The sequence below is a fragment of the Primulina tabacum genome, chromosome 17 (genome assembly GCF_025594145.1).
Source record: "Primulina tabacum isolate GXHZ01 chromosome 17, ASM2559414v2, whole genome shotgun sequence".
NCBI classification, from domain to species: domain Eukaryota; kingdom Viridiplantae; phylum Streptophyta; class Magnoliopsida; order Lamiales; family Gesneriaceae; genus Primulina; species Primulina tabacum.
The window spans coordinates 20958120-20981890 of record NC_134566.1 but is presented as its reverse complement, the minus strand read 5'-3'; the positions used below and the strand labels follow the sequence as shown (position 1 = coordinate 20981890).

At 34.3% G+C, this 23771-nt stretch overlaps 1 pseudogene; it reads right to left on the bottom strand.

Annotated features, from left to right (window-relative positions):
• Positions 1-6848: 6848 nt before the first annotated feature.
• Positions 6849-22736, bottom strand: LOC142530570 (uncharacterized; annotated as a pseudogene).
• Positions 22737-23771: the final 1035 nt, after the last annotated feature.

Sequence of the window (23771 nt, the reverse complement as noted above, 5' to 3'; positions counted from 1 at the left end):
CGTTGTATATATAGTATTTGCTATCCATGTTTAGAACGTGCTCAGTCTTTAGACTCACTAGGTTTGTATGATACATGATTTGATGATTTTATGGGAGGCGGTGACGATTTAGTGGATCGAGTGCAGCAGTACACACCCGAGGACCTTTATGTTTCCGCATTAGCTTATTAGATTAAGGATTTAAAGATTATGTTAATGATTTTTATTAGAGATATTTTATTCTTTATTTTCATTGTTAGTGATCTTTTCAAAAGTCCATTTAGGAATTTTGGTTATTCGATTATTTAGGATTTTTTTTTTATGCACTTGAGATTTAAATTGTTAATTTATTATGATTCATTATTATGTTAAATTATTTTATTAGAATTTATGATTTAAGATTAAAAAATATAAAAAATAGAGGTTGTTTCAGTTGGTATCAGAGCCAAGGTTTTCCCCAAAGGGTTGTGTACTGTCACTTCGAGAAGCTCAAGAATTTACGCCTCAAATATGAGAGTTTTTACTCCTTTATATTTTATATGCTTAAAATTTTAAAAATGTTTACATGAGACATGATATACATGTTAGTTGCATGCTGCATGAAAAATAATTAAATTCATGTTGGGTAGTGGAATTGATGAAGAACTTAGAAGAATAGGGTGCATGCATTACTTGAGCTGGATTTAGGAGTCGATTTTGGGAAATTCTTGGGTTAGAATTGCGATTTTCATGATTTCGAGGACCGAATTGAAGAGTAAGATTTAAGTTAGATGTTAAGTTTTAGATGGAGAAGGAATCTAAGCTTTGCAATCGTCAAGTCGAGGAAACTTTCGAGGACGAAATTCTATTTAAGTGAGGGAGAATTGTAACGTCAGAAAAACAAACCTACGTAAACCACATATTCATGCAAAATTATTTTAATTGTTTAATTGTTTTATTTAATAGATTTTAATGCTAGCATGATATTTATTATATGATTATATGATATAATCGCATGATTAAATGATAATATGACATGATTTCATGAAATTAAGGATTTTACCCGAATATTCGATAAAAGGCAGGGAAAGGAGACAGGGGACGACCAAGAAAAAAATATTTTTCATTAAATAATGGCAAGGCTTCCTAATAAGATTAAAAATGATTTAATTTTTCTAAAAATGTTGGAGTTCGAATTATTTTACGAGTCGTGTTCGATTTTTCCCGGGAAGCCGATTTTGGGCAAACAAGGAGTTTTAAAATAACAAAATATTATTTTATGGAAACTAGTTTTACAAACTTTTATTATTTAATTAATTAAGTGTTATTGGGCTCAATTTAATTAATTAAAGTAGGCCTAATTACTCTTAAGCTTGCAAGCCCAAAACCAAAGCTCATTAGCTTGTTAATTAAATTATAAATAAGTGGCTTAGGTATTCTAAACCTCATAAATCACCTCCATCAGCAGCCGTGCAATCCTCACACACACCACCATATTTTTTAAAAATATCTAGAGGATAAAAGCTTGTGTTCTTCGTCGTCCGGTCGTCCAACGTCGCACCCTCGTCGAAAATCGCATATTCGAGCGTTATAAAGACAAAGACACGTTCCTAAACCTTTTTTAAAAACATAATACAAATCATAATATGCTTGATTTAATTGTTATGCATGAAAATTATGCATGTTGAAATATTTTTACGGTAGATCGTATATTTTAAAAAACGCGATGTTTTTACGCTTTTATGCAAAATGTTTTTTGAATTCAACGAGTATGCTGCCAATACATGATAAAATATGATAGAATTATGTTCAAAAGATGAGAAATTTAGAGGGAAAAGTTAGCTGGAACCGTAGGAAAGAAGAAAGGAGAAGAAACGTAGGTTCATGGTTTGTGCAATCTCCAAGTGGTTCGATCATTATGCATGGGGCTTAGGGGTTCGTCCAGGTCTCGTCCAAGGGCAGTGGGGGGTGTTGGTCTAGGGTCAGGAAGGGTCCTAGCCTCGCGCGTAGCCTTGGAGGAGTCCCATGGAGAAGGGACTCCTCGCGTGATGGGTTGCAAGGGACAGCAGCCAAAGGGGCTTGCTGCAGGGACTGGCTAGCTCAGGGTAGGTCCATCAGGGTCCTAGGATGATGGGCAGGGTCAGGCTAGGGGTTGGTGCGGCTGGGTTGGCTAATGGCTCGAGAGAACGTGAGGGATGCATGGTACGCGCAGCTGCTGTTTTCCTGAACCAGGTGGCTCGCACGCGGGTTTTATGTTCTGGGATGGTCTGGGTTGGGTCTGGGCGTGGTCCAGGGATGGTCAGGGTCAGGTGTGCTCGGTGTTGGCTCGGCTGGAAGAGCCCTTACTAGCTATGAATCTTAGGCGTGGTGGGCAGCATGTGCGCAATTTCTGTAGTTGGGTTCCAGGAGTGATTGAGCGAGCTAGGGCTAGGTTCTTTGAGCTGGGCTTGGTTAGGAGAGTGCCTAGATGGGTTTTCTAGGGTTTGGCTCGAGGTGGCTTGGGTGTGGCTCGAGCAAATCGGGAGATGGCTCAGGCTGATCGATTAAAGATAAATTTCGAAAATTAAAGAACTAAAATTGAATTCATGGGTCCACGGGTGTGGCTCATGAATTGGAAGGGTATAATAAATAATAAAAATGTTATGTTTAAAATTTGGGATCAAAATATTGAGTTTTGGATTTATCAGGGATTTTATCGCCACACGAAACGCTAATTAAAGAATTAATTGAAAAGCCTAGTTTTAAGATTCATAAAATCATGGAAAATTATATTTAAGCTTAAATAATTATTTAAGGTAAGACCATATCATTAAAAGTGAGAAAAAGATAAATTCGAGAATTTTTACGTCCAGGGGCAAAACAGTAATTTTACACTTAGGAAATTACGAAAACGCTTGGCAGCGTCCCGAAGGATCATAATGCTTGTATAATGATATTTTTTGATTTATTATGATGATTTTGATGATAATATGTAATTTTACGATTTATGGTAAAGCTGTGCAATTTATACTGCTTAAAATGCTATTTTTGGAAAGCTGTCTTATTTTATGATTTTTAAATAAAAGGAAAAATATTTTAAGGGATGTGAATTGACTGTGACAATAAGGATATGATATATGATATATGATTTTGTGGGGATGACGTGAGGGCCAAGGCCTCAGAGAGAACCCATATACGGGCCAATGCCCCAGAAGGACCCCGTTTACGGGCCAAGGCCCCAGAGGGACCCCGTGTATGGAAAAAGGCCCTAGAGGGACCCCGACGATCGTATTTCCACGGTGGAGCCTAGTGCACACCCCCATGGACCATGTGGAGCTAAGACTGCAGTCAACCAAAAGATAAAAGCTAGTCACTTTCAAGGATCAATCTTCACTCAAAATGATATATGATTGAAAACTTATGATAAAAAAGATTTTTATAATATATATTTTATGATGATGGTTAAAGCTATTTTTAAATGATTTTTAAAAGATTTATTTATGCTTAAAAGTTATTTTAAAATGATTTTACGATTTATGATTTAATTACGCTTAAATGATTTTTAATGGTCCATTTATGATTAAAACATTATTTTAAATATAAGTATGCTTTTTAATGCATGTCATTGTATATATAGTATTTGCTATCCATGTTTAGAACATGCTGAGTCTTTAGACTCACTAGGTTTGTATGATACATGATTTGATAATTTTATGGGAGGCGGTGACGATTTAGTGGATCGAGTACAGCAGTACACACCCGAGCACATTTATGTTACCACGCTAGCTTATTAGATTAAGGATTTAAATATTATGTTAATGATTTTTACTAGATATGTTTTATGCTTTATTTTCATTGTTAGTGATCTTTTCAAAGGTCTTTTTAGGAATTTTGGTTAGTCGATGATTTATGATTTTATTTTATGCACTAAAGATTTAAATTGTTAATTTATTATGATTCATTATTATGTTAAATTATTTTATTAGAATTTATTATTTAAGATTAAAAAATATAAAAAATAGTGGTCGTTTCAGTTGGTATTATAGCCAAAATTTTCCTCAAAGGGTTTTGTATTGTCACTTCGAGAAGCTCAAGAAGTCACGCATCAAATAAGTGAATTTTTACTGCTTTATATTTATATGCTTAAAATTCTTTAAATGCTTACATGATACATAATATACATGTTAGTTGCATGCTGCATGAGAAATAAATAAATTCATGTTGGCTAGTGGAATTGTTGAAGAACTTAGAAGAATAGGGTGCATGCACTACTTGAGCTAAATTTAGGAGTCGACTTTGGGAAATTCTTGGGTTGGAATTGCGATTTTCACTATTTCGAGGACCGAATTGAAAAGTAAGATTTATGTTAGATGTTAAGTTTGAGATTGATAAGAGAATCTAAGCTTTGCAATCGTCAAGTCGAGGAAAATTTCGAGGACATAATTATATTTAAGTGTGGGAGAATTGTAACGCCCGAAAAACCAACCTACGTAAACCACATGCATGCAAAATTATTTCGGGTTGATCGGTTGAGGGTCAATTTCGAAAATTAAAGAACTAAAAATTGAATCCATGGGTCCACGGGTGTGGCTCATGAATTGTAAGGGTATTATAAATAATAAAAATATTATATTTAAAATTTGGGATCAAAATATTGAGTTTTGGATTTATCCGAAATTTTATCGCCGCACGAAACGCTAATTAAAGAATTAATTGAAAAGCCTAGTTTACGCTTCATAAAATCATGGAAAATTATATTTAAACTTAAATAATTATTTAAGGTAAGCCCATGTCATTAAAAGTGAGAAAAAGATAAATTCGAGAATTTTTACGTCCAGGGGCAAAACGGTAATTTTACACTTAGGAAAATACGAAAACGTTTGGTAGCGTCCCGAAGGATCATAATGCTTGTATAATGATATTTTTTTATTTATTATGATGATTTTGATGATAATATGTAATTTTACGATTTATGGTAAATAGAGGTTGTTTCACGTAAGCCCTAAACGACAACGGTTTTTCACCGTTGTTAAACCGTTGTGCTTAAGCGGAATAGACGACGGTTAAATTTAGCGACGGTTTTAACAAAATCGTCGCTAAAATTAGCGACGGTTTTTCATCAAGTCCGTCGCTAATTTTACCTACCATTTTTCATGATTTTTCATCGCTAATTTTTCAGTAAAATAAAAACAATTTACTTTTAATAATTTAATAAATCTAAAAAAAATATAATCTGATTATGCTAACAATATTCAAGATCTTAACTAACACTTTAAATTTACAAAAAAGTAAAGCGAAAGAATTTACCCTATCGAAACTAAAAATCGTGTAAGGAGAAAAATTGTAAGTGGTGTGAAGTAGTGTGAGGAAAATGGACCGAAAACGTGGATATTTTTAGACAAATTGCGACGGTTTTGGGTTTAACTGTCGCTATTAGCGACGATTATTTCATTAAACCGCCGCATATTTAAAAATAGCGATGGTTTTGGTAAAAACCGTCGCTAAATATAGCGACGATATTGCCTTATCCATCGCTAAATTTAGCGAAGGTTTCAGTTAAACCGTCGCTAATTTAAAACATGCGACAGTTTTGCTTAAAACCGTCGCTATATATAGCGATGGAATAGAAACCGTCGCTAAATTTAGCGACGGTTTTAAGCAAAACCGTCGCTATTTTTGAATTTACGACGGTTTTACCAAAACCTTCGCTAAATTAAAACCGTCGCTAATTTAGCGATGGTTTTAGCAAAACCATCGCAAATATATCGTTAACCAAATAAAACACTAAAACGATAACGTTTTAAAAAACCGTTGTAGTAGTTCTAAAAAAACCAACTGAAAGACAACGGTTTACAAAAACCGTTGTCTTTGACCCTTGACAAAAACACATATAGGCGACGGTTTTTAAAAATCGTTGTTGTAGCCCAAAAAAACACGGTCATAGACAATGGTTTTTAAAAACCGTTGTCGTGGATACATCAAAGACAATGAAAAATCGTTGTCTGTAAGCGGGTTTTGTTAGGCTACGACAACGGTTTTTGTTGAAACTGTTGTTAAAAGAAAAAACACAACGATTATTTTCGTAGGAGTGTTCTTGATGATATATTTTCTTGTAGTGATGGTTCGTTGTGCATGGTACAGGGTTCAGCATAGTTCGGGGCTGGTTTAGGGCCTTGGACAATAAGTTGAGATTTATTTTATAAGTGGGTCAAGTCTCGAGTCGATTGTTACATTCTAAGTGGTTCTACTTAATTCGAGAGTCATATGCGTCTGAATGCACTTTAGGGGTTGTTTTGGATATTTATTTAAGTATTTTTTGGCAGCATGTCCGAAAATGTTCCAACGAAGTCCACGATGTTCGTAAGTATGTATGAAGTGCAAAATAATTATTTTTGAGGAATGCAATTTGTCTTGTGGCAAAATTATGTTACAGGTTTGGAACCCGGAGAACGTGTCCGGGGACCTCTACGAGCTCTTCGGAGGAATTACTTTATGTTAGGGAGTGGACATATAGTTCAAGGACTGTGGTGATCCATGTCGGCCCATTACTGTAGTTAGTTTGATCAAACGATTTATGTTATGTGCTACTTGTATTGAACCTACCTCTACATAAAACACCTCATACTTTTTAACTTTTAAATGCCACTAATTTTTTTATATATAAAATTCGAAAATCACATTTAAATTAGATCAAAATTTCCATAACAAAAATTTAATTTAACATTTAAAATCTCGAGTACGTAAAATCCCTAAATCGTTAATTAACAAAATCTAACTTCAACCTTATAACATGATTCAACTAACTTCAAAGTAAAGCATAAAAATCTATAATTAACTCATTAATAAAATCCTTTAAAACGTTCACTATCGAAAATAAGGCCCTCGTGAGTGTACTGCCGGACTCGATTAACTCAAGTGTCAGCACCTCCCTCAATATCATCATCACCTGCAACATTCAAACCTAGTGAGTTTAATGACTCAGCACATTCTAGAAAAGAGTTATACAAGCACATGCATTAAAATCATATTTTTTTTTTAAATAAACTTGCATAATTTAATCATAAATCGTCAAATCTTAAAGAATTCAATCATTTATCATTTTGGGTGAAGTTTGATCCTTGAAAGTGACTAGTTTTTATCTTCTGTTCGACTGATCAGTCTTAGCTCACCATTGCGCATGGGGATGTGCACTAGGCACCAACGTAAAATGGAAATACGATCGTTGAGCTCTCTTTGGGGCCTTCTCCCGTAAACAGGCTCCCTCTGGGGCCTTCCCCCTCACGATATTCTAAAAAATCATATATCATATCCTTTATGTCACAGTTAATTCGCATTCTTCGAAATATTTTTCCTTATCATAAAACATCGTGTCATTTCCACATTTGTAACATAACATTTTTGACAGTAAAAATTGCACAATTTTATCATAAATCATAAACTCTCATATTTTCATCATAACCATTATAAAATATCATTTAACATGCATTATGATCCCTCGGGACACTGCTAACCCTTTTCACACTATCCAGGTGTAAAATGACCGTTTTGCCCTTGCACCCTAAAATTCTCGATTTTTACTTTTTCTCACTTTATTGACTCGAGATCATCCCAAATAATTATTCAAGCTTAAATTTAATTTTTAATATTTATTTAATGTGAACTTGGGCATTTTGATTTAATTCCTTAATTAATAATTCGTAAGGCGTTTTAATTCTGAATTAATCACAATTTTAATATTTTTGTTAGGATCGGTTGATTGGTTGAGATGTGTTTAGAAGGGGGTTGAATAAACACACAGAATTTTAGAATCTTTTCGAATGAAGTGTCAGTTCTGTGACAAACTGAAACTAGGAATATTGTCAGTCAATGACAATCAGTTTAACTGGTAACATTTACGAAAATAAACTGACTGAAAGATAGAATAAATAACTGAAGTAGTAATACACAAAGATTTACGGATGTTCGGAGATTGAAATAACTCCTACGTCACCCCTTCTATCACAAGGATATGATATGCACTAAAAGACTTTGATCGATACAAAACTTGTACAGACCCACTTCAGTTTGGACTTAACACTGTCAAAACTGAAACTCTTAGTTTACTAAATATCTCACAGTTCTTCGACTGAACTTAGCACAACTGATCTAGTTAAGATCAAATAAACAATAAAACGGTTTGTGCTTGTAAACTCGAGAGGTAGCCTCAAATGCTACAAATAAATCAGATAAGTGTGAGCCTTTTGATTCTTGAGTAAGAGCGATAAATTCAGCAGGGTAACACAACAAGCTTTAGAGAATAGATAGATCGATTATTTGCTCAACTGCTCTTCTCACCTATTTATAAGCTCCTCTTCAACGGTAACATAAAATATATTTTGAATCATCAACATTCCTCTGTCATTCGTACACTGTAAGCTCTGAAATGCGGCGTTCCACTACGACTTGCAGTCTGCTTTGTACTGTCGTCGATTGAATGTCCTTTTCAACAACTGATGATGTGTACAACTGAATAATCAGCTGATAAGTTCACAACTGAATATATCAACTGATCAGTTTTCAACTGATCAGTCAGTTATCTTCGTAAGTTCTGTTCAGCTGGTTTCAGTTGCTTTCGATAAACTGCGCATTAATCTTCAGTTAGGCAACTGTCAGTTGATTTATGTGGTTCAGTTACTACAAGTTACTTGATCAGTTATCCAATAAATTAATCACTTAGTTTGTCAAACAACCGAAATTAAGTTTCCAACAATTTCCCCCTTTTTGGTGTTTGACAAAACTTGTAAAGTATGAACTGATCAACTGAACTCAAAAATATTCTTCGAACTCATTGAAGATAAAATAATTCTTTTAATATACAGATTCGTACAAAGAATAAAAAATAAAGAATTCCTGCTAAAGTCTTCAACCCACAACTGAATTTGTTGATCTTTATTTCTTCTTCTTTCCTTTGTCTTCTCCTTTCTGATATTTTATTTCTCCTATTTCCCCCTTTTTGTCAAACTCATCAACATCTCTTGATAAATTCCGCACATCTGAAGATAGATTAGAGACTGCATTTATTAGGATATCTTGCAGTAAATCCATTCGTTTTGAAACAGTACTTTCCAGATAGTCGAGACGTCTTGTCACTAAAGCTTGCGTCTTGAAATGAGCTTCAGTTGAAACTCTATCTTTGCGAAGCTCTTCCATCTGAAAGAATAAAGAAGAAATATCCTTATGGATTTGCTGCAGTTTACCCATGGTATTTTCCTTAATAGAATCAATCCTCATGGAGTGCAAGAATTGCATTGATCGAATGTCAGAGATGGAAGTCATTATACCGACAAGGTTGTTCTGAATAACTGAAATTTCTTCGAACAGAGACTTAGTTTCTATTGTAATGCCTGGAGACATGGCTCCAGAAATTTCTGATTGCTCTCTGTTCTCTTCATTGAAAATGACCAGTGCCCCTTCAGCTGTTTCAGTTGTAGTATTGACCATTTCTAAAGTCTCTTCTGGTAAGACTTCATGTTGAGCTTGTGGAGGAGAAGTTGGATCAGTAGCAGGATCCGGTGATGCTTCATGCGGATGATCAGTTGAAACAGCAGTTATTTCTGGGATAGAATGCTCAACTGATGCTTCGGTTGACTGAATGATAGAAGGCTGATCAGCTGGCACTTCTTCAGTTGCAACTGAGTGCAGCTGAGCCTCTTCAGTTGGTTCAAAAACTGCCTGTTCAGTCATGATAACTGACTGAACTGGCTCTTCAGTTCTCAATGATTATTGTTCAATTGTGAAGGGCAACTGAACAGGTTCTTCAATAACAACTCTTCAACTGCTTCAGTAGTGGACAGTTGAACGTCAGAGGCAACTGATTTGATACTTCATCAGTGTTGGCCAATGATAATTCAGCATCTGTATAGAGTGCAGCTTCAGCAGTTGAAGACTGAGGAACATCAGTTGGCTGTGATGCATCTTTAGAAAAAGAATCAGTCATCTGTTCAACAGAGCCTGCACTTGGATCCTTGGATGGCTGATCTGTTTGAGCTGATTGATCAGCTAGAAGAAAGATCTTGGGAATTTTCTGGAATGATAAGTTCTTGATCCATTTCCCAATTCTTGATATCCATTTGCAGAGCTAACAAGTCCATGTCCAGTTGGTCATAAACTGCTTTATCATTAGGAGCAGTTGGGCTCGTGGGATCGTAGTTCAGACGTAGCTGACATATCAACTGACTCAGTTTATTTTCCCGTATCTGATCAAAGAAATATTTCTTTCTCTCAAGTGCTTGAACCACCGTGGCAGCTTTGACCAATGATAAAGATAAAAAATTGTATATTAATTAAATTTTTTATAATATAAATATATTGTTTTTGTTTTATTAAATGTTTAAATATTATATGTTTTATAATAAATTATATAAAATATAAGTTGTTGTGTAATTATAAGATTTTACTATTTTTTACAGGTTCGATAAAACAAGAATAAACTTCGCGTTGCAAATGGGATTAAGATGATTCTTGGACCTGTAGAAAGTTGATGTTAATATCTACAATATTGGTGGCAAGCATGAGATAAAAATCTTATCACAAGTGGGATCAAATTAAGCAACAATTAAAGTTACCAAAGAAGTGGCAGTTTTACCATGCTCTAGTATTTTGACCATATCTCTCAAATTACTTGGTCAAATGGTTAAAAAAATGCCACAATTCAAACAACTCAGATATCTACATGTTTTATTTTATGTGGAGAAGAAAATTCAGATGGGAAGATTTTCAAAAGTGATGTGTATTAAAATATTAATTTCTTGGTACACCAATGAAGACTTATGTGTAAAAAATAACATTTTATTTGTGGTTGTCTCCCCAAATTTGGCTATAAATAGGGGTGCATTGTAATATATTGAGATATCCCTCATTTTATGAACAAACCTTTGAGTTCATAATATTTCTCTCTTTGTTTTTCCTTTATTTCTTCATTTAAATATAATTAGCATGTTGAATTCATATTTAAAGTTTTACACTTTGAATAATGAGTAGCTAACTTCCCAAAGTTGAGATGAAAAGGTGAAACTCTTGGCTTGAAAATAAGGTTACTAAAAGGTAAGAATCTATGTTTTATATTATTTAATCATTATTTATTGTTTATGTTAAGCTTCATAAAATCATGGAAAATTATGTTTCAGCTTAAATAATTATTTAAGGTAAGCTCATGTCATTAAAAGTGAGAAAAAGATAAATTCAAGAATTTTTAGGTCCAGGGGCAAAACGGTAATTTTACACTTAAGAAAATACGAAAACGCTTGGCAGCGTCCCGAAGAAACATAATGCTTGTATAATGATATTTAATGATTTATTATGATGATTTTGATGATAATATGTAATTAGGTGGTCTGGGATGGGACGATAGGCCGCTGGTGCATAAATAGTCAAAGAAACATCACAGCCACGCATAAGGGCTAGTCGTGGGTTTCACGTCGGGGTTGCATGTATGGATGGACCAAGGCCCGTGGCTAAGGTCTATACGGGGTCTTAGGGTCCCAGGGTAATCCTGGTATGGGTTGGTTAAGGCCTAGTTGGCTAGAATAAGGGCTGGAGTCGTGAATTCCATGTTGCGCACATGAAGGAGGTTTGCGCGACTAAGGTATGTCTTTTGTTGTTTAGCGGCTGTGCATGTGTCATGTGCTGGAAAGGGTCAAACCATAGTCATAAGTGAAGTCTAAGGGTAGAGTCTAGGGCTTGGTTCGAGTTATAATCGATAGGAAATCATACGGAACGCATAAGTTCCATAGTGTCACTCTTTGGGGCAGCTTGTGTTGTCATGCACTACAAGAAAAAAGCCTAAAGACAACAATTTTTAACCGTTGTCGTAATGTAACGTCCAAAAAACCAACCTACGTAAACCACATGCATGAAAAATTATTTTAATTGTTTAATTATTTTATTTAAATGATTTTAATGCTAGCATGTTATTTATTATATGATTATATGATATGATCGCATGATTAAATGATGATATGACATGATTTCATGAAAATAAGGATTTTACCTCAATATTCGATAATAGGCAAGGGAAAGGAGACCGGAGACGACCAAGACAAGAATATTTATTTTTCATTAAATAATGGCAAGGCTTCCTAATATGATTAAAAATGACTTAATTTTTCTAAAAATGTTGAAGTTCGAATTATTTTACGACTCGAGCTCGATTTTTCCCAGAAAGCCGGTTTTGGGCAAACAAAGAGTTTTAAAAGAACAAAAATATTATTTTATGGAAAATAATTTTAAAAACTTTTATTATTTAATCAATTAAGTGTTATTGAGCCCAATTTAATTAATTAAATAGGCCCAATTATCCTTAAGCTTGCAAGCCCAAAACCAAAGCCTGTTAGCTTGTTAATTAAATTATAAATAAGTGGCTTAGGTATTCTAAACCTCATAAATCACCTCCATCAGCAGCCGTGCACTCCTCACACATACCACCATATTTTCCGAAAATATCTAGAGGAGAAAAGCTTGTGTTCTTCGTCGTCCGGTCGAACGTCGTACCCTCGCTGAAGATCGCATATTCGAGCGTTATAAAGGCAAAGGCACGTTCCTAAACCCTTTTTTTAAACATCATACAAATCATTTGATTTAATTTTTATGCATGAAAATTATGCCTGTTAAAATATTTTTACGGTAGATCGTATATTTTCAAAAACGCGACATTTTTACGGTTTTATGAAAAACGTTTTTGAATCCAACGAGTACGCTGCCAATACATGATAAAATATGATAGAATTATGTTCAAAACATGAGAAATTTAATGGGAAAAGGCAGCTGGAACCGTAGGAAAGAAGAAAGGAGAAGAACCGTAGGTTCATGGTTTGTGCAATCTCCAAGTGGTTCGATCACTATACATGGGGCTTAGGGGTTCGTCCAGGTCTCATCCAGGGGTAGTGGGGGGTCTCGGTCTAGGGTCAGGAAGGTTCCTAGACTCACGCGTAGCCTTGGAGGATTCCCATGGATAAAGGACTCCTCGCGCGATGGGTTGCAAGGGACAACAGCCAAGGGGGCTTTCTGCTGGGGCTGGTTGGCTCGAGAGAACGTGAGGGATGCATGGTACGCACAGTTGCTATTTTCCTGAACCATGTGGCTCGCGTGCGGGTTATATTGTCTGGGCTAGTCAAAGTTGGGTCTGGGCGTGGTCCAGTGATGGTCAAGGTCAGTTGGGCTCGGTGGTGGCTTAGCTGGAAGAGCCCTTGCTAGCTAGGTATCCTGGGCGTAGTGGGCAGCATGTGCGCAGGTTCTGTAGTTGGGTTCCAGTAGAGATTGAGCAAGCTAGAGCTAGGTTATTTGTGGGCTTGGTCAGGAGGGTGCCTAGATGGGTTGGCTAGGGTTTGGCTCGAGGTGGCTTGGGCGTGGCTCGAGTAAATAAGGAGATGGCTCAGGTTGATCGTTTAAGGATCAATTTTGAAAATTAAAGAACTAAAATTGAATCCATGGGTCCACGGGCGTGGATCATAATGATGCAAACGTGGTTGGTCAAGCACCGAAGAAGGCATGAGAGTCGTTGGAGTTGCCCGAAGGACCTATAACGAGGGGCCGTAGCAAGAAGTTTAAAGAAGCACTTCAAGGATTCATGGTGAACTACCAAGGAAGTTCAATAAATGGGGTGTCTAAATTAGAGGAACTTGAGGAACATGGACCCAATGATGGAAGTTTTTGGACTGTAATTCAAGTGCTAAAAGACCATGAGGACAGCAGCACGCGCGCCCCCGCGCCTGAAGCGGCGCAGCCGCGCGCGCGCATGAATCGGCGCAGCCGCGTGCCCCGCACGTGCCACAGCACGTGTTTCGGCGCTGCCGCGCGCACGGGCAGAACATGGCGCGCCCCCGCGCGTGTTTCGGCGCTACCGCGCGCACCCGGCTGGAATGTGCAGAACATGGCGTGCCATCGCGCGAGATCACGCGCTACCGCGCGCAGTTCCGTGTAAAACTTTGTTGCCAACTCTTTTGATGACTTTTTTACACTAATTTTTATTATTTTATTGTATTTTTATGCATTGGGATGAGGTTGGTGAGAGGGTAGAACTTGGTCCAAAGATAGTTCAGCAGACTGCAGATGTGGTGGTCAAGATCCGAGACAGGATGAAGACCACACAGAGTCATCAAAAGAGCTATGCTGATAAGAGGAGAAGGGATCTAGAGTTTGCCGTAGGAGACCACGTTTTTGTAAAGATAGCATCTATGAAGGGTGTTATGAGATTCGGGAAAAGAGGCAAGTTGAGTTCGAGGTTTATTGGACCGTTCGAGATTCTTGACAGAGTTGGGACACTCGCTTATCGTGTTGCTCATCCGCCGAATCTGGCCGGGGTACACAATGTGTTCCACGTCTCGATGCTGAGAAAGTACTTAGCGAATCCTTCGCATGTTTTGAGCTACGAACCGTTACAGTTGGCTCCAGACCTGTCTTACGAGGAAAGACCTGTCCAAATCCTAGACAGACAGGAGCAGAGGCTTCGGAACAAGGTGACCAAGTTGGTCAAGGTCCAATGGTTGAATCAATCAGTGGAAGAAGCCACTTGGAAGACCGAGGCATATATAAGAAGCCGCTACCCGAATTTGGTTGGTAAGATTTAATTTCGAGGACGAAATTTATATAAGTGGGGGAGGAACTGTAGAGCCCAAAATCAATACACGTAACACCCATGCATTATTTAAATTGTTAATTCATTTATTTAAATGATTTATAGCGATGCATGACCTATTTAATTTGCATTATTTTAAATTATTATGTTTATGTGATGCACGTTAAAATGTTTCTCGAGTTTCATGTTTCAGGCGATTATTCGATGCGGGATCGAGAAAAAGAGACCGGTGACGATTTTGGCAATTTTAAACATGATATTTTACTTTAAGTTAAGGTTGGGACATTTTAAATAATTTATTTAGTTTTAGCATTTTAAAAGCCTAATTTAATTATTAGGTGATTTTAAAATTTTTAAAACCTTTAAGGATGTAGTACTTATGCATTTTTATTTTTTTAAAACCAAGAGATTTTATTCAAGATTATTAGGGGTTAGCATTTTAATTATTTGTTAATAGAGTTAGTATTTTAATTAGCAAAGTAATTGGCTAATTAAGCCAAATTTTATTCCCCTAACTATGCATACACACGCACACACACTTAAACACACACATCTATACATTTTTCACACAACACACACATACACATCCATTCATTTTATATTTTTGAAAAGAAACCTAGGGTTCTAAGAGTTCTTGCAGCCGCCTCCTTCCTCTGATTTTCCAGCAAATTTTCGTTGGTTTTCTTCAAGGATTTTAGCGCCACGTTCTTCCCGGATCAAGCCTCGCTCCGTTTCCGCTTCGGTATCGCCGTATCGTGAGTTTTTCACATCAAAGGCACGTATATTCTGTTTTTCCTACGTCGATCTTGTCATAATATTTACGTTGATGTTTATTATGCGTAAAAACTCATGTATGATGTTCATAGTTTTAACAGAAAATTGGTTGGATCAGTTTTGAAATAATTTTAGATCTAAAGTTTCGTTTTTCACTATATTTTGAAAACTGCGATTTTTCGATCGAGAATTGGGGAAAACTTTCACATAAAAATCGTAGAACTTTTTGACACCTTCGATTTGATATAAAATTCGAAATATTTGGATAAAAATTGAGAGATTTATGATGTTTTTCGTGGGACTACTCAAACTGCGTTTTCTGAAAATGTGTTATTGATGAGTTCTTAATAATTTCTTGTTGCAAGCTTCGTTGAGGATTAACGGGTGTTGCGACTTTGATTGTCGCACTCCCAAGAGCAGGTTGTCCACAAGTAGTATAATTCGATGAGTTCGAATATCGTATCCATGAGAAAACTAAGGTAATTACAAGTCCACTACAATGTCTTTTTATTTATTTTTTCTTTTAGTTGTTTGAATCTTTAATTGGTAATTTTTAATTGTTCAAATTTTAATTTAAGTAGTTGAGATTAAAGGATCCACTCTTGGTATTTTAATAAAGTTAACATTAACGAACAATATTGAAATCCACTTAATAAAATGGTTCCAATATATTAAATAATCATATTTATATTATGTTATATATTATTATCTTATAAGTATATAATATATACCAAAACTTATAAATGTGGTCAAGTATCTATTGTGCTATATATATTTGTAAACATTAAATCAAGGTTCTCACTTTAGATGGTTGGTAAAATCAAACAAACATTTAAATTGTACCAATAAATTAATATTATGATATATTCATATATAATAAATCAAGGAATCCAATTTAAATGGTTGGTAAAACCAAACTAACATTTAAATGGTTCCAAGAACTTAATATTATAATATATTTATATATAATAAATCAAGGCATCCACTTTAAATGGTTGGTAATACCAAACTAACATTTAAATGGTTTCAAGAATTTAGTGTAACATATAGCAACAATAAATGAAAACTCCCACTTATAAGTAGGGTATAAAAATGCTTAAAGAAATAAATATAACATAAACAATAAATAATGATTAAATAATATAAAACATAGATTCTTACCTTTTAGTAACCTTATTATCATGCCAAAAGTTTCACATTTTCATCTCAACTTTAGGAAGTTAGCTATTCATTATTCAAAGTGTAAAACTTTGAATATGAAATTAACATGCTAATTATATTTAAATGAAGAAATAAAGGAAAAATATAGAGAGAAATATTATGAACTCAAAGGTTTGTTCATAGAATGAGGAATATCTCAATACATTACAATGCACCCCTATTTATAGCCAAATTTGGGGAGACAACCACAAATAAAATATTATTTTTTACACAAAAGTCTTCATTGGTGTTCCAAGATATTATATTATATTACACATCACTTTTGAAAATTTTCTTCTTCGAATTTGCTTCTTCACATAAAAAGAAACATGTGGATAATTGAGTTGTCTAGTTGTGGTATTTTTTTCAAACCATTTGACCAAGTAATTTGAGAGATATGGTCAAAATACTAGAGCATGGTAAAACTGTCACTCCTTTGGTAACTTTATTTGTTGCTTAATTTGATCCCAATTGTGAGAGGATTTTTATCTCATGTTTGCCACCAATATTATAAATATTAACATCAACTTTCTACAGGTCCAAGAATCATCTTAATCCCATTCGCAACGCCAAGTTTATTCTTGTTTTATCGAACCAGTAAAAAATAGTAAAAACTTGTAATTACACAACAACTTATATTTTATACAATTTATTATAAAACATATAATATTTAAACATTTAATAAAACAAAAAATATATATTTATATTATAAAACATTTAATTAATGTACAATTTTAATGTTTATCACACCTCCCAACCAGCTTATTGCTAGTCCCTAGCAATTTAAGCGTTAATAGCAATACAAAACATATTGATTAATTTAAATAGAAATGTAATCAAAACTATCTAAGTGTTTAAATTAAATTTGAAAACTGTCAAAGTTATATCAAGATAATTATAATTATAATTTATGAAATAATTTGAGATGATCAATTCAAAGCTTATTTCAGGTAGTTAAATGTACACGGCCTTCAGAAATTCTAGTAAGAGTCTAAACTCCATATCCTCACAGGTTAATAAATGTTTCAATTTATGGCAACGATTTCTCCCATGGAGATGGAATACAGATAAATGCTCAGAAAAATGGTTTACAGAATGCAGACAGACAAACGAGCCAAACTAATCAAAAGATAGAAAATCCATTGATTCAAAATCTAGTTGTTCTTATTATATATTTTTTCCTGATATTTTTTTTTTTGCATAACATCATGGAATCAGACTAAGTTTATGCTTCTTGACCACATATTTATTTAATTTGTACAATAAATTTCTCTCTCTTTTTTGTTTTTTTTTTTTATGAGAGATATATGGGTCGTAGCATATAACTTAAAAATTACATAGATCTTCAATATCTTTCTTTTTGCATTTTTTTCCCTTTTTTTTTCAGGAAATATCATTTTTTTTATTATTTTTGTATCATCAATTGTGGGAAACTGATTTAACCGACTATGAGAGTCACGGAGTACCGTTATCCGCCATTTAACCGGGAAAATAAAAATATTAAGAAAACCTGAAATAAAAACAAACAAACTTAAATGCAACACAAAAAAAATCAAGGATCAGAAAGGGAAATAAACTCTTCTTGAAAGATTTCATTTTCTAAACATGGTTTAAACTTTTGTCCATTTACTTTAAAAATATCACCATTTTTAGGATTTTCAATATCCACAGCTCCATAAGTATACGCATGCTTTACAACATATGGGCCTGTCCATTTTGATCGTAATTTTCCTGGGAATATGTGAAGTCGAGAATTATAAAGCAAAACTTTTTTACCAATCTCAAAAGATTTTCTAAGAATTGTTTTATCATGAAATGATTTGATTTTTGCTTTATAAATCCTTGAATTCTCAAACGCATCATTTCTGAGTTCATCAAGTTCATTAAGTTGCAATTTACGCAATTTGTTGGCATCATCCATGCTTGAATTTAAAGTTTTGATCGCCCAATAAGCTTTATGTTCCAATTCCACAGGCAAACGACAATGTTTTCCATAAACCAACCTATAGGGAGACATATTCAATGTTGTTTTAAAAGCTGTTCGATATGCCCAAAGTGCATCATTAAGTCGCAGAGACCAATCTTTTCTATTTGAGTTAACAGTTTTTTCCAAAATTTGCTTTATCTCCCTATTAGCTAATTCAACTTGTCCATTTGTTTGAGTATGATAAGGAGTAGTTACTTTATGAGTAATACCATATTTTTTCATTAATGAAGAAAATGGTTTATTAACAAAGTGAGTTCCCCCATCACTTATCATGGCTCGAGGAATTCCAAATCTACTAAAAATATTTTCTTTTTAAAAATTTGATGACGATTTTATGATCATTTTTTCGACATGGAATTGCTTCTATCCATTTGGAAACATAATCAACTGCAACTAAAATATACAAGTATCCAAACGACGATGGAAAATGTCCCATAAAATCAATTTCCCAACAGTCAAAGATTTCAATTTCAATGATAGGATTCAAAGGCATCATGTTTCTTTTTGAAATCGCACCCAATTTTTGACAACTTTCACAGATCTTGCAGATTTCGTGGGTGTCTTTAAACAAAGTGGGCCAATAAAATCCACACTGCAAGATTTTTGCAGCCGTTTTCTTTGAAGAAAAATGTCCTCCGCATGCTTCTGAATGACAAAATTTAATGACACTACTTACCTCATTGTCGGGTATGCAACGTCGAAAAATTTGATCTGGACAATACTTGAACAGATAAGGATCATCCCAATAAAAGTTTTTTACCTCATTCAAAAATTTTCTTTTATCTTGGGAACTCCATTGCGGTGGCATTTTTTCTGTCACAAGAAAATTTACTATGTTAGCAAACCAAGGTGTAGTAGTAACTGAAAATAGATGTTCATCAGGAAAATTATCGTTAATTGGTGTCATTTCACAAGATGATCATGTTACTAGTCTCGATAAAAGATCGGCTACGACATTCTCGGTTCCTTTTTATCTTTGATCACAATATCAAATTCTTGGAGTAACAAAATCCATCGTATCAGTCGTGGCTTTGCATCCTGTTTGGTCAACAAATATCTAATAGCAGAATGATCAGTAAACACAATAGTCGTTGATCCAATCAAATAAGAACGAAATTTATCTAATGCAAATATTACAGCAAGTAGTTCTTTTTCAGTTGTGGAGTAATTCATTTGAGCTTTGTTTAAAGTTCTACTTGCATAATATATCACATAAGGCTTACCGTTTCTTCTTTGACCCAGTACTGCACCGACGGCATAATCACTCGCATCGCACATGATTTCAAATGGTAGAGACCAATCAGGAGGTTGCATGATAGGACTTGATGTTAAATGTCGAATAATTTTATCAAAAGCATTTTGACATTCTTGAGTCCACTCAAATGCAGTGTCTTTTGTTAAGAGGTTACAAATGGGTTTAGAGATTAAACTAAAGTCCTTTATAAACCTCCTGTAAAATCCAGCATGTCCCAAAAATGAGCGAATTTCTTTAATGGTTTTTGGATGGAGTATATTGGCAATGACATCAACTTTTGCTTTATCAACTTCAATTCCATGAGATGACACGACATGTCCCAAAACAATTCCAGAAGTAATCATGTAATGACATTTTTCCCAATTTAAAATAAGACCTTTTTCCTCGCATCTTTTTAAAACTTTTTCCAAATTTTCAAGACAATTATCAAATGTATTCCCAAAGACAGTTAAATCATCCATGAAAATTTCCAAACAATTTTCAACCATGTCGCAAAAAATGCTTAGCATACATCTTTGAAATGTTGCTGGGGCATTGCATAATCCAAATGGCATCCTTCTAAATGCAAATGTTCCAAAATGACATGTGAATGTAGTTTTATCTTGATCTTCGAGTGCAATGGGAATTTGATAATAACCTGAATATCCATCAAGAAAACAGTAGTATGGATGACCTGCTACTCTTTCTAAAATTTGATCCAAAAATGGTAATGGAAAATGATCTTTTCTAGTGGCGTCATTTAATTTTCTATAATCAATACACATCCGCCAACTAGATGGGACTCGACTTGTTAACAATTCACCTTTTTCATTTTTTATCACTGTGATGCCAGATTTTTTTGGAACTACTTGTGTTGGGCTTACCCACTTACTATCAGAAATAGGGTAGATAATCCCAACATCAAGTAGTTTGAGAACTTCAGTTTTCACAACATCTTTCATGTGTGGATTTAATCTCCTTTGTGGTTGTTGAGATGTTTTTGCATTTTCTTCTAAGTGAATTTTGTGAGTGCAAATTAGTGGATTAATGCCCTTGAGATCTTTTAGTGTCCAACCAATTGCATTTTTATGTCTTTTAAGCATATTAACTAATTTACCTTCTTGATCACTTTCTAGTTTGGAAGAAATTACCACCGGATATGTTTCATCTTCTCCAAGAAATGCATACTTCAATTCTTCTGGCAAGGGTTTTAACTCCAATATGGGTGGTTCGTCTTTGTTCTCATATTTTGCATCAAATTCTTTCTCTGATCCTGGTAACGAGTGATACCTGATAAAATCATCAAGATCAATTTCAATATTTTCTTTAAGACTTTCAATTGAACAAATATCTAATTGATCACGAGTACTCCCTTCTTGAATGTTTTCTTCCACAAGAGTTTCAATAAGATTTTCATCTTCACTTTCATCTCCTTTGTCGTGTGGTTGCTTACAAAGATTAAAAACATTCAGCTCCAAGGTCATGTTACCAAATGATAACTTCATTATTCCATTCCTGCAATTTATAAGAGCATTAAAAGTTGCTAAAAATGGACGACCCAGAATTACAGGAATTGCATTACAAGCTTCGATAGGTTGTGTATCTAAAACTATGAAATCGACAGGATATACAAAGTTATCAACTTGGACCAATACGTCTTCTACCATACCTCTTGGCACCTTAACAGATCTATCGGCAAGTAAAAGTGTTACCGAAGTAGGTTTTAACTCGCCTAGATTGAGTTCTTGATAAACTGAATATGGAAGTAAATTCACACTAGCTCCAAGATCAAGCAAGGCTTTTTTAATCTTTCGTTCTCCAATAATACATGAAATAGTAGGACAACCAGGGTCTTTGTATTTCAAAGTATTATTATTTTGAATGATTGCACTTACTTGTTCGGCTAAAAATGCTTTCTTTTTCACATTCAATTTTCTTTTCACAGTGCACAAGTCTTTCAAAAATTTGGCATATGATGGTACCTGTTTTATTGCATCTAATAAAAGAATATTAACTTTTACTTGTTTAAAAATATCATATATATCAGAATTCAAATTTGATTTTTTTGTATTTTTCAATGCATGAGGGAATGGTGGTGACACTGTCTGTTGAACCTCCTCTTCGCAAGTTATGGGTTCCACTTCCTTACCCTTTGGAGTTGATTTATCATCATCTTCACAAGGTTCAAGAATGGATTTTTCCACAACCTTACCACTTCGAAGGGTAATAACAGATTTTACCTGATCCATCGTTTGAGTTTCAGAAGTTCCAGTTTGTGAATGATGATCCTTGGGATTAGGCAGAGGTTGTGAAGGAAATTTACCTTTTTCATGAACATTAAGTGCAGATGCAAATTTAGCAAGAGTATCTTTCAAATCTGTCATGGTTTGAGCAGTTTGAGTATTGATAGACTCTTGCTTTGCAATGAAAGAATTCAATGTATCTTCCAAATTTCTTTTAGGTGGAGGAACATAAGGTGAATAATTTTGAAAATTTTGTTGATTTTGGAAATGTGGTTGTGAAAATTGTGCGGCATTATCATTCCTCCAACTAAAATTTGGATGATTTCGCCAACCTGGATTGTAATTTTGAGAAAATGGTTCAAAATTTGGCCTTTTGAAATTGTTCAAAACATTGGCTTGTTCATGGAGACATTCTTTAAAAGAGGACAAAGTGGGACAATCTTTTGTAGAATGATCAATTGTATCACAGATGTGACACCCAATTTCTTGAACAGATTTTAATTGACTATTTTTTTTCAATTCAAGTGCCTCAACTTTTCTTGCCTAAGAGGTAAATCTAGCTTGGAGATCATGTTCATCTTTGAGGGTGTACATACCTCCACCAGATGTGGGAGATTGAATCTTGTTTGATGGTTCGATTGTACCTAGAGTGTCCCAATTTTGAGCATTTTCAGCTAATGAATCGAGATACTCAATTGTCTCATTTGGATCTTTATCTTCAAATGTTCCATTACACATAAATTCAACCATTTGCCTATCTTTAGGTGTTAAGCCTTCATAAAATTGAGAAACAACTCTCCAAATTTCAAAACCATGATGTGGACAAAGATTAAGCAATTCTTTGTATCTATCCCAACACTGATAAAAAGTTTCTCCTTGTTTTTGAGTGAAAGTGATGATTTGCCTTTTGAAAGAATTTGTTCTATGAGATGGAAAAAACTTTTTCAAAAATTGTTGTTGCAATTCATCCCAAGTTCGAATGGATCCCGATCTAGTTCGAATAAATCAAGGCATCCACTTTAAATGGTTGGTAATACCAAACTAACATTTAAATGGTTCCAAGAATTTAGTGTAACATATAGAAACAATAAATGAAAACTCCCACTTATAAGTAGGGTATAAAAATGCTTAAAGAAATAAATATAACATAAACAATAAATAATGATTAAATAATATAAAACATAGATTCTTACCTTTTAGTAACCTTATTATCATGCCAAGAGCTTCACTTTTTCATCTCAACTTTAGGAAGTTAGCTATTCATTATTCAAAGTGTAAAACTTTGAATATGAAATTAACATGCTAATTATATTTAAATGAAGAAATAAAGGAAAAATATAGAGAGAAATATTATGAACTCAAAGGTTTGTTCATAGAATGAGGAATATCTCAATACATTACAATGCACCCCTATTTATAGCCAAATTTGGGGAGACAATCACAAATAAAATATTATTTTTTTACACAAAAGTCTTCATTGGTGTTCCAAGATATTATATTATATTACACATCACTTTTGAAAATTTTCTTCTCCGAATTTGCTTCTTCACATAAAAAGAAACATGTGGATAATTGAGTTGTCTAGTTGTGGTATTTTTTTCAAACCATTTGACCAAGTAATTTGAGAGATATGGTCAAAATACTAGAGCATGATAAAACTGCCACTCCTTTGGTAACTTTATTCGTTGCTTAATTTGATCCCAATTGTGAGAGGATTTTTATCTCATGCTTGCCACCAATATTGTAGATATTAACATCAACTTTCTACAGGTCCAAGAATCATCT